Genomic DNA, 14,269 nt, shown 5'->3' on the forward strand with positions numbered 1-14,269 from the left:
TGGCACATCCCAGCAAAGTAGACATCTGTCGCTACAAGTTCATGCATGTGCCTTCTCTGTATGCAGCCACATTTGGGCAGGGGGAAGACCCTCAAAGAGAAGTATTTATCAGATGATCCACAGGGCCCCAGAGCCCTAGATCTTTCGCTCCTCTCAGTTGACTCCAGAACTAAAACAAATGGTGCTGCCCGCAGCTGGCCTTCGTGGTTTCACCCTCGCAATTGCTCCAGCTTCCATCACTTCTAGGGGCATGCCACAGCTGATAAGAGCCAGACTGGGGAGCAGTGTGGTGGAGAGGCTGTGTTCTCAGAGGCCAAGAGCCCTGGAGCTGGAGCTCTGCTGCTAGGCACAGACCTGCAGGGGGATGCTGCCATCTGCTCTTAACATGCTGCCTGTTTAAAGGAAGGGATTCATTTTGCATAAGGCCATGTAGTGCACCAAGGTGCACATACGAGCATGGAAAGATAACTTTCAGGTACCAGATACTGAGAAACTGTCACTTATCTGTCTCCTTGAGTATCTGATGGCTATCTCTTGAGGTGACTTTATTCCCAGCCCAGGAGATCCGAATTTCTGTAGCCCCTGAGAAGTGTTAATGGTACCTATAGGTGCCAATAGCCTTCCCTCACCTAGAGAAAAAGCCAGCCAAAACAGAATTAGAAGTCACTTCCCACACTTGTTTATCCAGAGTTATTTGTTTGGTTTCTTTTTTTTTTTTTTTTTTAATTGGCATATTTGAGATTGCTAAGGTTGGATTTTGCTATTCATCTTTTATTGATTCTAACAGTGTGTCAGCAGGCTGTACATCTGGGTCATTACACCCACAAATTTCACATGCCTGAGCAACTATACAGTAACTTTATATTTTGTCTTCCATCCATTGGAAGGGTAATATAGTACAGCAGGCTGACTCATGCATTGAGCAGCCCTGTGAATCAGAATCACATAATCATAGAATATCCTGACTTAGAATGTACCCACAAGGGTCATCAAGTCTGACTCCTGTATCCATGCAGGGGAACCTAAAGTTTAAACCATATATTTAAGAACATTGTACAAAGATGTAGGTGTATGTCTTGTGTGGGCCTATCTAGACACCCTGAAATCATCACCTGTAATTCACTGTCTGCCTCATCTCTTACAGTTTGGTCATGTACAAGCATGGGAGACTTAACGACAACACAGCAGCTGTACACTTGCCCTCTGCAAAATTACCCAGTGTTGTGAGTACTCCCTGTGATTGCTAAACACCTTCTTGGTCAGATAAGATATTAAAACATGTAATTCCCTCTACATCTGGCTGATTGACCTTGCCCTTGGCTGATGCTGCTGTGAGGGTGACTTCTTGATAAGGTCATGAAGTTGCCGTATGTCACTGGAATAAAACCAGATGCCTTATGCATGTTGGGTCTAGCATTTGTCTTCAGGTACATGCTGGCACAGAACTCACTTTCATTAGCAGCTGGCTTCATCTGCTGTACTCCAACCATATCTTTACAAAACTACGATTGATAATACAGCCTGTGAGGCTTCAGTTCAGATACTGTTTGTTTGATAATGTCTGGCTGAGATGCTGGGAATGTACTACCAGGACAGAAGCACTGTTAGAGGCTCGAAAGCAAACAGCCAGAAAGGCATTGGCATTAGAATTAAAGGAAGCACATTGTCCAGCTGAGCCTCCAGCAGCTGGTCCCATGGACTCAGATCTCTTTCTCTGACAGCTGAGACACTTCTCTGAGCTTCACACATTGCCTGGGGCATAGCTTGTCACCTTTCACTGGCTTTCTGTGAGCAGAAATAGGTATAGAACCTGTGAAGCTCCAAATCAAAAGACTGGTTCTGGCAGGACTGTGAGAGACATTTTCAACTCAACCATACAGAGTTTTCTGTCATTGGACAGCAAATTGGACATTAAATTCCTTTATGGGCATGACACATAACATCCTGCATCTCTTATCAGCAATGCGTCTTTTTGCCTGTTTTCTACAATGTTTTTTCTTCCCGATAAACAGAAAGCTTCATGTGATTCATCCTACTTATAAATCACTACAAAAGGTTTCAAATAAGAATAAATCTCATATATATACACTAAAGAAACAGATAGTTCTGTCTCCTGTGCTGACATAAAAGCTCTAGTCAAATTATATAAAGTTTTGTGGGGAAAATTGTGCTTCATGTTTTTGTATCACCAAGATTATGTGCATTCAAAAAGTATGAAAAGGAGTATAAGAAAATTAATTAAAGATAAAGAAGTGGTACAATGCTGAAAAGCCCATTTTTTGCAAGAGCATCTTTAAATAGTACAAGCAGAGAGTCAGGATCAAAAAGAAAAATTGGTGTCAAGGAATCTTCCCACCTAACTCTGTACATGAACTCTAACTCTGTACATGTGGAGTGCTTCTTAGACCAAAAACATTTTTTAAAAGACAAAACATTATCAAACATGTCTCATCCTGTGCTTACATGTCGGTCTTGTTCTTCCAGTCCCAGCATCATGCTTCCTCACCTCAAATCTCTTTAATACAGCACCAGTACTGAAGCTGCTTCTTGTACATGGAGGAAATCTCTCCTGGAAAACAAAGTGCCAGTACTCCTTAATTAGTTTTGAAGGTACATTATGGAGGCCATGTGATGTTAAAATGAATTGAGTTCTGTTTTCCTGTTTGCCAGGCTGGTGTTGGTTTGCTAAATTGTGTCAATCACATTTATGCCACATATTGGTAACAGAGCTGGAAATTTTTTATTACTTTTAACATCAGTCTTTAGGGGAAATAAGAAATACAGAAACGTGCTCCCTGCTCTGTGTCTCTGCTTTTCACTGTTGTTCACAGAGGGTATACCCCAGCACTCTGTGTGAATACGTGAGAAGCATCTCTGTGGAGAAACAGACTTGTGCAGATACACTGGGCAGTACATCTCCAGCAGTACAATAACACGCAACAAAAGCCAATTAAGTACACTCCTATGCTGTGCTCTTCTTTTATCTGAACACATGCAATATGCCTATCATTAGCTATGCTTACCAAAAACAACTGCAGAAGTTCAACAGCGCTAAAATATGTGTAGGCAGAACTCCAGTTCAACAGCTAGAACAGGGAATCAGCTATGCAGGTAAAACTAAGGAGCAAATGTGAATTCCAGAAGCCAAGTGTATACTCAATGCTGCAACTTTTTCAAGTAGTTTGAGCTGATAACAAGACCACAAGGGCGTGTACCCTTTGCGCTGGTATCATCCCCGGTCAGAGAGGTCCACTCACTTATGTATCCAAAGTGTTCTTTTCTCATTCTATTGGCCTGATTTCCAGATAGACCATCTTTGCTGACAGAGGGATGTAGCAGAGACATGCAGCAAAAGTGAAGGAGAGCCGACAGTTAGACAAACCAAAACTGCTTTAATGTTAACAGCTTAGTTAGTTAGAGAGATCATCGGTCTTAGTTTTGTGAGAAAACATCAACATGCAGAGATAATGTAAAAACTAAACTCCAATGGGCTGAAAATCTGCTCATGAATTTCCATTATAGTATCTAAACAGAACAAAATCCCAAGAGAAAAATACCATTATTTACTTGGCAGTAGTGACACCATGGAATATTATATTTTGTCATCTTCACTTTCAACGTCCTGTAAAGGATATTGAAATTTGTAGAAGTTTCAGGGGAAAAAAATAGGCATCTTTTAAGATATAAAAAATAGACACTACAATGAAAAACAGAGCAAATTCAGTTCATTATGAAGCCAAAATTATGAGTGACTTGTTCCCTCAGAGAATCACATGGGAAGATACTCTGTCCCATGGCTTTGTTGAACTGACAGAGCCATTCTCACTGTTTTACACAAAATACCCCGGTGCAGACAGTGTAGCTTTCCCCAGGAGACAAACATGCCGGTGTTAACACCAGTGTTAAGAATTTAGATTCACCCAGTATTGCAGAAAGACTGCTTGTTAAAAGTCTATGAAGCCAATTAAATGACACTGTGGCATTCATGTTGGTGTGTGCATGTATGTGTCCAGGAAATTAGGGCAATTCTGGAGCAGGCTTTGGTGTCACAACCACTGGAGGTTCCACAAGTGAAGAAAGAGAAATCCCAAAGAAAACAAGCGAAGAAGATGAGGCATTATTAGCTAGCTGTCCACTGATTCATTGTGAGCAATAACATTAAAAGCCCTGTACGTGAATTGCAATCAACTTCACTGATCGCATTAAAACACAGCTATTATTATTTGCAGTGTGTAGTCTTTTGTGTGCCTACAAGCCCTCACCAAGACTGAGATTTTGCAGTGCTGGGCATTGTACAAGTGCACAGGAAGAATGAACCTGTCCTCATCTCCTGACACACTGATGGATTATTTTCTGACAGGTAACAAAGTATCTGCCACCACAGTCTGGCTCCCTACTCCAAGGCAAAGCCCTTAGTGCGCACACACTCCTACTTCAGTCGTGTTTTCATCAGTTCCTGTTGGTTTTACTGTTTATTTTCCATCTCCTCTGTACTGCTCCTCAATAATCACATCAGCACAGGCGCCAGTCACCAGGAGATGGCATCATTAGAAGTTAATAACACTGACTCCTAAACTTTGCAGTCAGATACAAGTGTGACACTGAGTATAGCACTAATGACTGAATTCCTGAGCCTCACGGTATTGATAAAAGCTAACATTCCCAAAGCAAACCATAGCAAGTCTTTGAATTCAAGGTGTGAGTTTTTAAACATGATTTTCAAAAGGTGAAGCTTTGGCTACAAGCCGTGTATCTCTCTGTATGAGCTAATGCTTAGCATATTGTCAGCACTCAGCAAAGACTATTCTTACATTTACTATAGAATCAATGAGAGACAGTTTTTCCCAGACAATAAAGAGAAAGAAAAATCTTAGGCTGGTAAAAGGAACACACAATTACATAAGTGTTTTCACAGATAACATTTATAAAACTTCTAGGAAATAATAATTTTTTTTTCAAGTGGTTTTCATATCACCATTCTACTCATGTTAAATCAAACTTGCAGCGAGTGAGTAAGTTTGATCTGACCTACTGCAGGGATGAGTAGTGATTCTTGTATCACTGTGCAAAGACTTAGAGAAAGTGAAATAATTACCCTTAATCTTACTGTTCTATCAAAGAGACTGAGGAACCCACTTGCTGGGTTAAGTGTGTCAGAAAGACAAATTATACCAGCTCTGTGTGCATGGATTCCAAGGTGTTGAATACTAATTTTAAAGGAATTTTATCAGATAGGCAGATGAAAAGAAGTAACGGAGACTTGTTACTTTTCAAGAGTATATGCTTAGCCTGGCTGCTGGCAATTAAAGTTTGACAGCTTTTCAAGATAAACATATAAAATAGGCTTGGAAATATTTGTTTGTAAAATATTTGGATCTTAGGATATTTTATAGAGTGGGGGTAGAAAAAAAAACTATTGTATTTTGATAGCATCATTTGGAGACACCATAAATAAGTACATGATGATAGGTTAATTAAAGCACTTCACAGAACTCAGTCTTATAGATTGATGATAAAGAGGAAAATGTGTCAGTGTGTGAAATAACATTCCCAAGAGATAAATTAGTTATCTGTGGCATTTATTGTTTTTCCTTAACACTCTCATGCACTGACCTTGATATTCTGCATATGTGAGTATCTTAGCTACAATAAAAATATTTCTTTAATAATTCAAAATGTAGTGAAACAGGCACTGTCATATACGCTGGTTGGTCTCTTTTATTGTCTCTTTCTGCTCCTGAATACTGATGAGAGCTGCTGCTGGGCACACTAAATGGTTGCTTTAACCTTATAAAAACCTATGAGTAAATAGCTCTGCCTATGATCACACTTAAAGGAATTAAGAGTAAAATAGACTGGTACATTAGTTATGCCAGTGTACCCCAAATCACAGAAACATTAAGATGAGGAAAAATTGTATTATACTCTGGGTGGTGAATTTTCTACAGTGAGCTGATGAAAAATCTATGCAGGATGCCCATTTTCCAACTTCATACAATATCTTTAAGGGTACAGCTAGGCTAACATCACACCTGTGCACCCATTGAAAAGAAGGCAGTACAAAAGCCCACAGTGTTATCTCTTCTTCCAAGAATCTTTCATATACTGCTCTAATGTTGTCTCACTACCTATTTGTTCTCTTCTTGCCGTAGTCTACCTGCAAATCTACATACATCCCACAAGTGCTACCCGTTCATTTCCAAATAGCATAGTCAACTCATCTTCAATTTTGATATATAAAAGTGTTTTCTGCCCAAAGTGTTTCTGGCTGTCACATGGAGCTGACACTCTCACAGATCTGTGAAGGATCATCTCCCACAGCGTATACTCTCTCCTACAAATTCAGATTAAACTCAAAAGATCCCAGATCTGAATTCTACTCCTTCTGTAAAGAAAAAGTACCAAGGGAGCCAAGGGAGCTGAGTTTCAGGAACAGACTGAAGATAAAGTAGGCAAAGATCAGCTCTAAGAGACAGTTGATCAAAGAAGGAATTGAGTAAATTTTCTTTTAAAGTCAGGTTTAAGAGGTAATTTAGAGGAAAAAAAAGGAAGGAGCAGTAACATATTTCTAAGCCTGGTAAATGCTACTCCTCATCCTTAATCCAGCCAACAGAATTGTACCATAACAGGAAGGAATTTTTCAGTTATGGCTGAAAAGATCAACAGATGATTTTATGGATAGTGGGTAGGATTTCATTTTGGTTGAAGGGTCTATACTTCTCCATAGACTGGCTTGCAGGACATTTCTTTGGTCCCCTTTTTATTCTCTGCCAGCATTTGTGTTTCAGGAAGGAATAACAACCCAGAATCTACAACTAATATGTTTTTAACCATTTCTGCTGTAACCTGGTTAAAAAATCGCCCCAAATTTCTCCCTGCTGAAGTGGTTGCGGCAACCACAAGCCTGGAAATTCATTCCAGAAGATAAATCTGGAAAGGAAAGGCCAGTTTCTTCATAAAGAGGATGTACTGCCAATCAAATTCCCCAAAAAGGCTCAATGTCCTTGAAAATAATTTGTGAGCTCCCTTAAAATATTTTAAAATTTTAGTTTCAAAATAGTGGCAGGACTATTGAAAAACACCTACAAATGATGAACATAAACAAGATCTGGTTTTGTGATGAGAATCACATATGTCTCCCAAAAGCCTACACAAGATTGTAAGCATGAAGTCAAATGGGGGAGTAACAGGAGATTCATGCCGCCCTCTTGCCACTGGCAGCCTTCTTGCCAGGATCAGAGAAACCACTGGTACTGATTTCATGGGGCTTATTTTATATTGAAGGAGGTTACTATTTCAGGCCTATTTCTTTTATAGGGTCATTGATTTATTTAGTTACCTTAACACCAGCACGTAAGAGGGATTTTTTGCACTTTTTGCATTAACAGTCTCCTTGGTCCATGTGGTTTTTCATTTTTAGAGCTGCTAAGCACTCATGACTCACCAAAGTGAGTTCTGGTTGCTGATCCCAAGGTCCCAAAAATAGCCACATAACTTGTGGCACAATTTGAAAAAGGAGTAGATGCAACAGGAGAACAACCCACTTACTGACTTCTCTCAGAGATTTCCACACTTTCTTGTCTTCACCCTACTAGCCCAAACTACTCAAGTTAATGCACTTCTACTAGGAACTTATACAATCATCCAGCGCTTCATCTGTGAGGCAGCTGTCTGACAAGAAAATCAGTGACTAATTCAGATGCCGGACATGGATTTGAAAGACAGGTACAGCATGTACAGAAAATGTACAGCATTAATGGTATTCACAGCCAGAAGGCAACTGATATATAATTCAGTCCAATGGGGTCAGGTTCTCTCATCCCTTAGTTTCCCAGAAGAGTTTGACATGGTAAACCTTTATGTATATGTACAGCATAATAGCCAGAATCTTCGAACAGTTAGAGACCACTGGAGAGAGAGAGGGGGGAAAAAAGAAATAAAAAACTTGCTTTGCACATGAAGTAGTACAGCAAACATATTTGCTGGGTGGTGAAGTCCCATGGGTACTGTGTTGTCCTGATCAGAAGTGACAATGACACAAATGCTGACAAGAGTAATCTTCCCTTCAGGACAAAAATTTCTAAACACAGGTGGAAAGTAAAAAATATATTTCTTCCTGCTACTTACAGGTCTTGTTCCAGACATAAAACCCTTTAAACACCTAGAATTTCCTAATTTTGCTGGTTCATTTAATGAAGTTATTAATTCTGCAAACCTTCTTCCGCTAACCTGGCAGAAGAAGGTTGTCCTTATCCTCTTCTGTCAGATGGAATCACAGAATATTAGAATACTTTACATTGGAAGGGATTTTCAAAGCCATCTAATCCTATGCCCCTGCCATAAGCAGTGACACCTTCCACTAGTTCAGGTTGCTCAGAACCCTGTCCAACCTGATCTTGAATGTTTCCAGGGATAAATCATCTACCATGTACCTGGACAATCGGTTCCAGTGTTTCACTAGCCTCACCATAAAAGAATTCTTCCTTGCATTTAGTTTGAATACACTCTCTTTCAGTTTAAAACCATTGCCCCTTGCCCTACCACAATATGTCCTACTACAAAGGCATTAAGATAGATGACATCCATGGTCCACGGATGGAGTCACTCCATCATAGAAGGCCACTGGATTGCTCAGATAGGACTTGTCCTTGGTGAAGGTGCGCTGGTTGCCTTGAATCACCTTCCCTTTCTCCACATGCTTTAGCACAGCTTCCAGGAGGATCTGTTCTGTGGTCTTCCCAGGCACAGAGGTGATGCTGACCGGTCAGTATCTCCCAGCATCTTCCTTTCTACCCATTTTAAAGATAGGTACATTGTCTCCCTTCTTCCAGTTACCTGGGACTATATCAGACTGCCACAACTTTTCAAATATCATGGAGACTGGCTTGGTGCCTACATCAGCCAGTTTCCTCAGGACTCTGGGATACATCATGTCAGGTCACAAAAACTAATATATGTTCAGGTTTCTCATGTGGTCATAAACCTGAACCTTACATACATTGGAAGGGACACTGCTCCCACAGTCCCTGTCTTAAAATCCATTTGTGGCAGAGGTGCGGGAAGAGAGATGCCTGTTGAAAACTGAGGCAAAAAGCTTGCTGATTACCTTAGCTGCCATTTCCCAGTCATGCCAGTCCTGTCAGGACAGGATGCATCCAGACTTGTAACTAGAATAATAAAAGGCAGACTGGTCTCTCCTGTCAGAGGTATTCTTGGGCCACCTCCTGGTGGCTTTCTCCATATGTGAACCCTGTGCTTCATCCATCAAGATCCATTAATGTACACTATGCAGCAAAGTGCTTAGCCTGAGAGTAGCAGTGGACACAAGAGGGACACAAACACAGGCTGGGAACAGGATGTTCAGTGTCCGCCACACATGCCTCTCCACTAACACTTCTGTGTACACAAGGAATAGGAAGGAAGTAATCCAGAGAGCAGAACTAAGTATGGGGATGTTCTTTGAGAACACACCTACACACTGACATAGCTAGCTCTGAAGAATTTTCTGAGACTATTCAATCATTATTCAGTTCCTGGAAAGAGAGATTATTTCTGGGTAAACCAACTCTGGATCAAGCTTCAGCTTAGGTCAAACCTATACTGAAGAAATTTTGTCTTCAAGTTAAAGACTTTGTAAAACACATCCTGTGAAGGTTCTTTTGGAAATCACTCGGGATAAAATAACTCCTTACATGAATTTGATTTATATGTCTGACACATTAAATATTTTAAAATTTTATCAGCAATACATGTGTATACAAGAGACAAGGAAAGAATTTATTCTGTTCGTGTTCAGAAAAACGTTCATCGCTGATGCAAAATATAATTCCTTTTTTATTGCATTTAAAGTTACTGTGGTCCTCTTTCAACAACTACAAACAAAAGATTAAACTTCTGATACATAATAGTATACATTTAAACCATACTTAGGAAATTGTCTAAGTGGTCTAATTTGCCCTAGGACTCATACTTAAAACTATTTATTTTCTAATCCAGTTTGCATCAACTATACACCTTCATGCAAAGGGAAAGAAATAGAAAAAACCCAACATTTCTGTTGGCTTTCATCCCTCCTTAAAATTTGGCTGTTTCACAGATGGCAAGTCTGTCTCAAAACTGGTCACACAGCACGTCTTGGCAACTAAACAAGCAAAAATTTTGTGTTGCTGGGCATGCCAAAGTCTGCTATTTTGTAATGGCCCGGGCCACTTGTTGCTCGGGTGTAGTTACATGATCTTAATCTGCCATGACTTAGATTTTATTTAACACATACCTGGCACCTTTGTAATCTTGCCAGCAATCTTTGCCCGCTGAGGATTGTTTTAGCAAGAGGCTTTTATAATAGCAGGTTCTGGGAGCTAACGACCAGTTTGGGTCTCAGTGTTTACAAGTAACATATTGGTGACAACCTTTCATATCCAATACTACTTTTCTTTACTGAATTGAGTTCAAGAGTTAAATCAGACTTCTTCCAGGAAGCACACAAAAGGCAGAATGGGCCCTCAGACCTCATACTGGTGCTCAGATTCGAAGGCCATCCAGAATAAAGTCTGGTCTGTTTTTTTAATGCTGATAGAGTCCCAACAGGAGCCAAGAAGCAGCAAAAGACAGCCTGCTTATCATCTCAGTTAATTGATGTGGTAAAGCCCTGAGATGCAGTGCCGCCAGATCCCTTCCCTCTGTCACATTGGTGGAAGCAAAGTGAGTACATCTGAGTACATCCATGCTTGGTTCTGAGTTGGAGTTGCATTAAAACTGAGGTTCAGCTGGTACACAGCAGGCATGCAGTCACACTATTCTTGAGGTATGTACAAAGGAATTGCAACCACAGATCTACCCATGACCAAGAAATTTACTTTTAAAAGCAAATAGGAATGTATAGGAGCTTTTATCATCCTTTTTACCTTACCTTCTTCCCAAGTAAAATAGTTCAAACTTATCCAAAGATGATTTGAGCTGCCATAAAGAAAACAGTGAAGTAGCATTTGCTTCTATCAGAGTGCTTGAATGAATTCTACAGAATGCTTGAACACTTAAAATCTATGGGATAGTGAAAGAAGATAAAAAGTCATGCAATTAATACACTGTCTTAACTCTCTAATTCCCTATCACCAAAATATCTGACATCATCCCATGGAAATTAACACCAATAGCAAAGCCTCTTGTGGACTTTCGCTAATTTTTTAGCAGCAAGTGTGATACCTCCAAAAGCTCTAGTTCAACCCATTTAACTTTTCCTAACTGAAACACCTAAAATTTGGATATATATGAACTACAATGCTATTAGAAAAAACAAAACATAAGATGCTGATTTACTCCATAGAGACAGTGTTTCTCACTACAATTTTTATGCCCCAACCCCAGCTCAAACTCTATATGCACTGGATCAGGATCTGCATTGGCTGATTTTAACAGAGGATCAAAAACCTCTTTCCTACACTCATTAAACTGATGCCTGAGGGTGTCTAGAGCAATTTTATTCCTAATTCCAGTGCCATAAAAGGGTGGAAAAACATTCATGTTGGAATTGCAAGCAAATTCAACGCATCATAGAAGCCTTTCTGGACAGGTCACTATAGAAATTCATTTGGACTCTAACATAGTGTCAAACACATAGAAATGCTAGGAGAGAGCAGGTGACACCAGAGGTTTTTCCTTTCTTTGCAGCAAAATTCTCCCCTGCAGTGCACAGAGCCTGGCTAATTACACTTCCATGGGGAAGCATCTGTGTGTCTAACAGCTCCAGTGTGTAAATTTAAGCTTGATGCAATTTAAACTGCTTGAAAACTTTACAGTCCTGGAAAAAACAGAATCATGAAAAAGCTGCAAGCAGGCAACAAACAAGAGAATTACAAAAAGGTACTAGAGGATCTTACATATCTAATTTTTCTGATTGCACAAAGACAATACCATGATTATAATAAACACTAAGCACTCTCTGCAAATGTTTTGGGTGCCATGTAACTAGTGTCAATAAGCTTCATTCTGCTAATAAAATATGTCAGGTCTTCAATCTGCTACTTTACTGGCCTTGAGATTATCTTATAAGAGGTATTTATAAAGAAAACAATTGTGTGTCATACGCATGGATGATGTGATGTATGCACCATTGAGAATGCACTCAGAGGGAAAATCCAGTTTAGATAAACGGTATTCTTGTAAGCAAAGTGGAATTCCAGCTCCTACTTAGTCCTGATTCTTTTGGTGTTATTTACACAAGTCCCCACCACCCAGTCCAGGGCCTGGCCCAAGAGAGGAAAAATAAGTTTATAAATCTCATTTTATATGAGTTTATAAATATGAGGTTTTAGATATACATAAACCTTATTTAAACCTCAGTGAAATTAAATGACCCCTTCATTTGTCCAGTCATGACAATTTTTTTCATATACTCTAGTCCAACACTCAGTGTCGTATCCAGCAGGCAGGGCTAAAACCTTTAAAGCAGGTGTGTACTCCAGACGTATTCTCAGAGGTATCAACACAACACAGCAGGGTTCAAATCAATCCGTGTGCAACAGGGGACGGGAAACACCATGCCCCCAGCATGGTATTGGCTGCAGGACACTCCATCAAGGAACCTCCTGCTGACTTTTTCATCCTGAAGTACTAGACCTACTAAAGAACTACTACTGGTTTCCCAAGACAGATTTTAAAAACCTCACACTGCAAATATTTACAGAAGCATGGAAACCAGTTAACAATCAGCTTTCCTGTGAAGGTAGTGTGTTGGGTTTCTGTGGCCAGGTTTTGGTATCAGGGAGGGACACAGGGGTGGCTTTTATGAGAAGCTCTGTTTCCAGCAGAGCAAATCTCTGGCAGCTTCAAAGATGGATGTGCCACTGGCCAAGGTTGAGCCAATTACAAACGGTGGTAACACATCTGAGATAACATATTTAAAGGAGAAAAATTCGTTGTACAGATGTAATTGTGGCCAGAGAAGAGCAGAGCGACAATATGCAAAAACGCTGCAGACACCAAGGTCAGTGGAGAAGGAGGGGGAGGAGGTGCTCCAGGCACCAGAGCTGAGATTCCCCTGCAGCCCCTGGTGCAGCCCATGGTGAGGCAGCTGTGCCCTGCAGCCCATGGAGGTCCATAGGGATTCAGCCCGTGGAGGAGACTCATGACGGAGCAGGTGCATGCCTGAGAGAAAGCTGTGAACCCACAGGAGGCCCATGCTGGAGCAAGGTCCTGGCACACCTGTTAAGGGAGCAATCCACACTGGAGCAGATTGTCTTGTAGTACCTGTGACCCCATGGGGGAGCTTGTCCTTGAAGGACTGCACCCTGTGATCCACATTGGAGCAGTTTGTGGAGAACTGTTGTCCATGGGATGGACTCACATTGGAGAAGTTTGTGGAGAAATCTCTCCTGTGGGTGTGACCCCTCACTGGGGCAGGGGAAGGACTACTGTCCCTGAGCAGCAGCAGGAATGTGTGATGAACTGACTGTAACCCCAATTCCCTGTCTCCCCATATTGCTGGAGGGGAGGAGATAAAGCTCATGAAGAAGGGAGGAGTAGGGAGAAGGTGTTTTTAAAATTTATTTTACTTCTCATTATCCTGCTCTGATTTTGTGGGTCATAAATTCAATTAATATCCACAATTCAAGTCTGTTTTTCCTGTGATGCTATTCAGTAAGTGATCTTGTGCAGTCCTTATCTCAGCTCATGAACCTTAATTATACTTTTTTCTCCCCATCCTTTTTTGAAGGAGTGTGGTAAAGAGGCTTTGATAGGTGTCTGGAATCCTGACAAGGTCCAACTACAGGTAGACACCTAAACTAGTCAGAATCCTACTTACCGTCTAAGTAACCTGCTCCATTCTGGAACTTGTGAAGTCTGGAGAGGGCTGCTAAAACTGCTGTGACCTGTGCTGCTCCTTGAATAGAAAAGACATAATCCAGTATTGACAGAAATCCCCCTTCACGACTTTCTAATGGCCACTGCATCCATCCAGAACAAGAAAGATGTGAATAGCACATGGACAGTGAGTACCAAAGGAAGCTGTACCCAATCTGTACTGTACCCAATCAACATGGTACAGTATTTGCTTTAAAAACTTACCCCTCTGGATTCTATTTTCTCTTGCATCAAAGAAAAGAGGCACGAGATATTTACCTAATTGGCAAGATTCAGTGAAATACTTTCTCCTTTCACATCCTCTTCTTCAGCATCCTGTCTAAGAACACCCACAGAGTGAAGGGGCCAGGCTGACAAAATATAGGATAAATGTACCAGGATTACTGGTGTAAGACCTGACTGCTACATC

The sequence above is a fragment of the Lichenostomus cassidix genome, chromosome Z (assembly GCF_008360975.1).
Source record: "Lichenostomus cassidix isolate B80296 chromosome Z, HeHo_3.0, whole genome shotgun sequence".
Taxonomy (NCBI): domain Eukaryota; kingdom Metazoa; phylum Chordata; class Aves; order Passeriformes; family Meliphagidae; genus Lichenostomus; species Lichenostomus cassidix.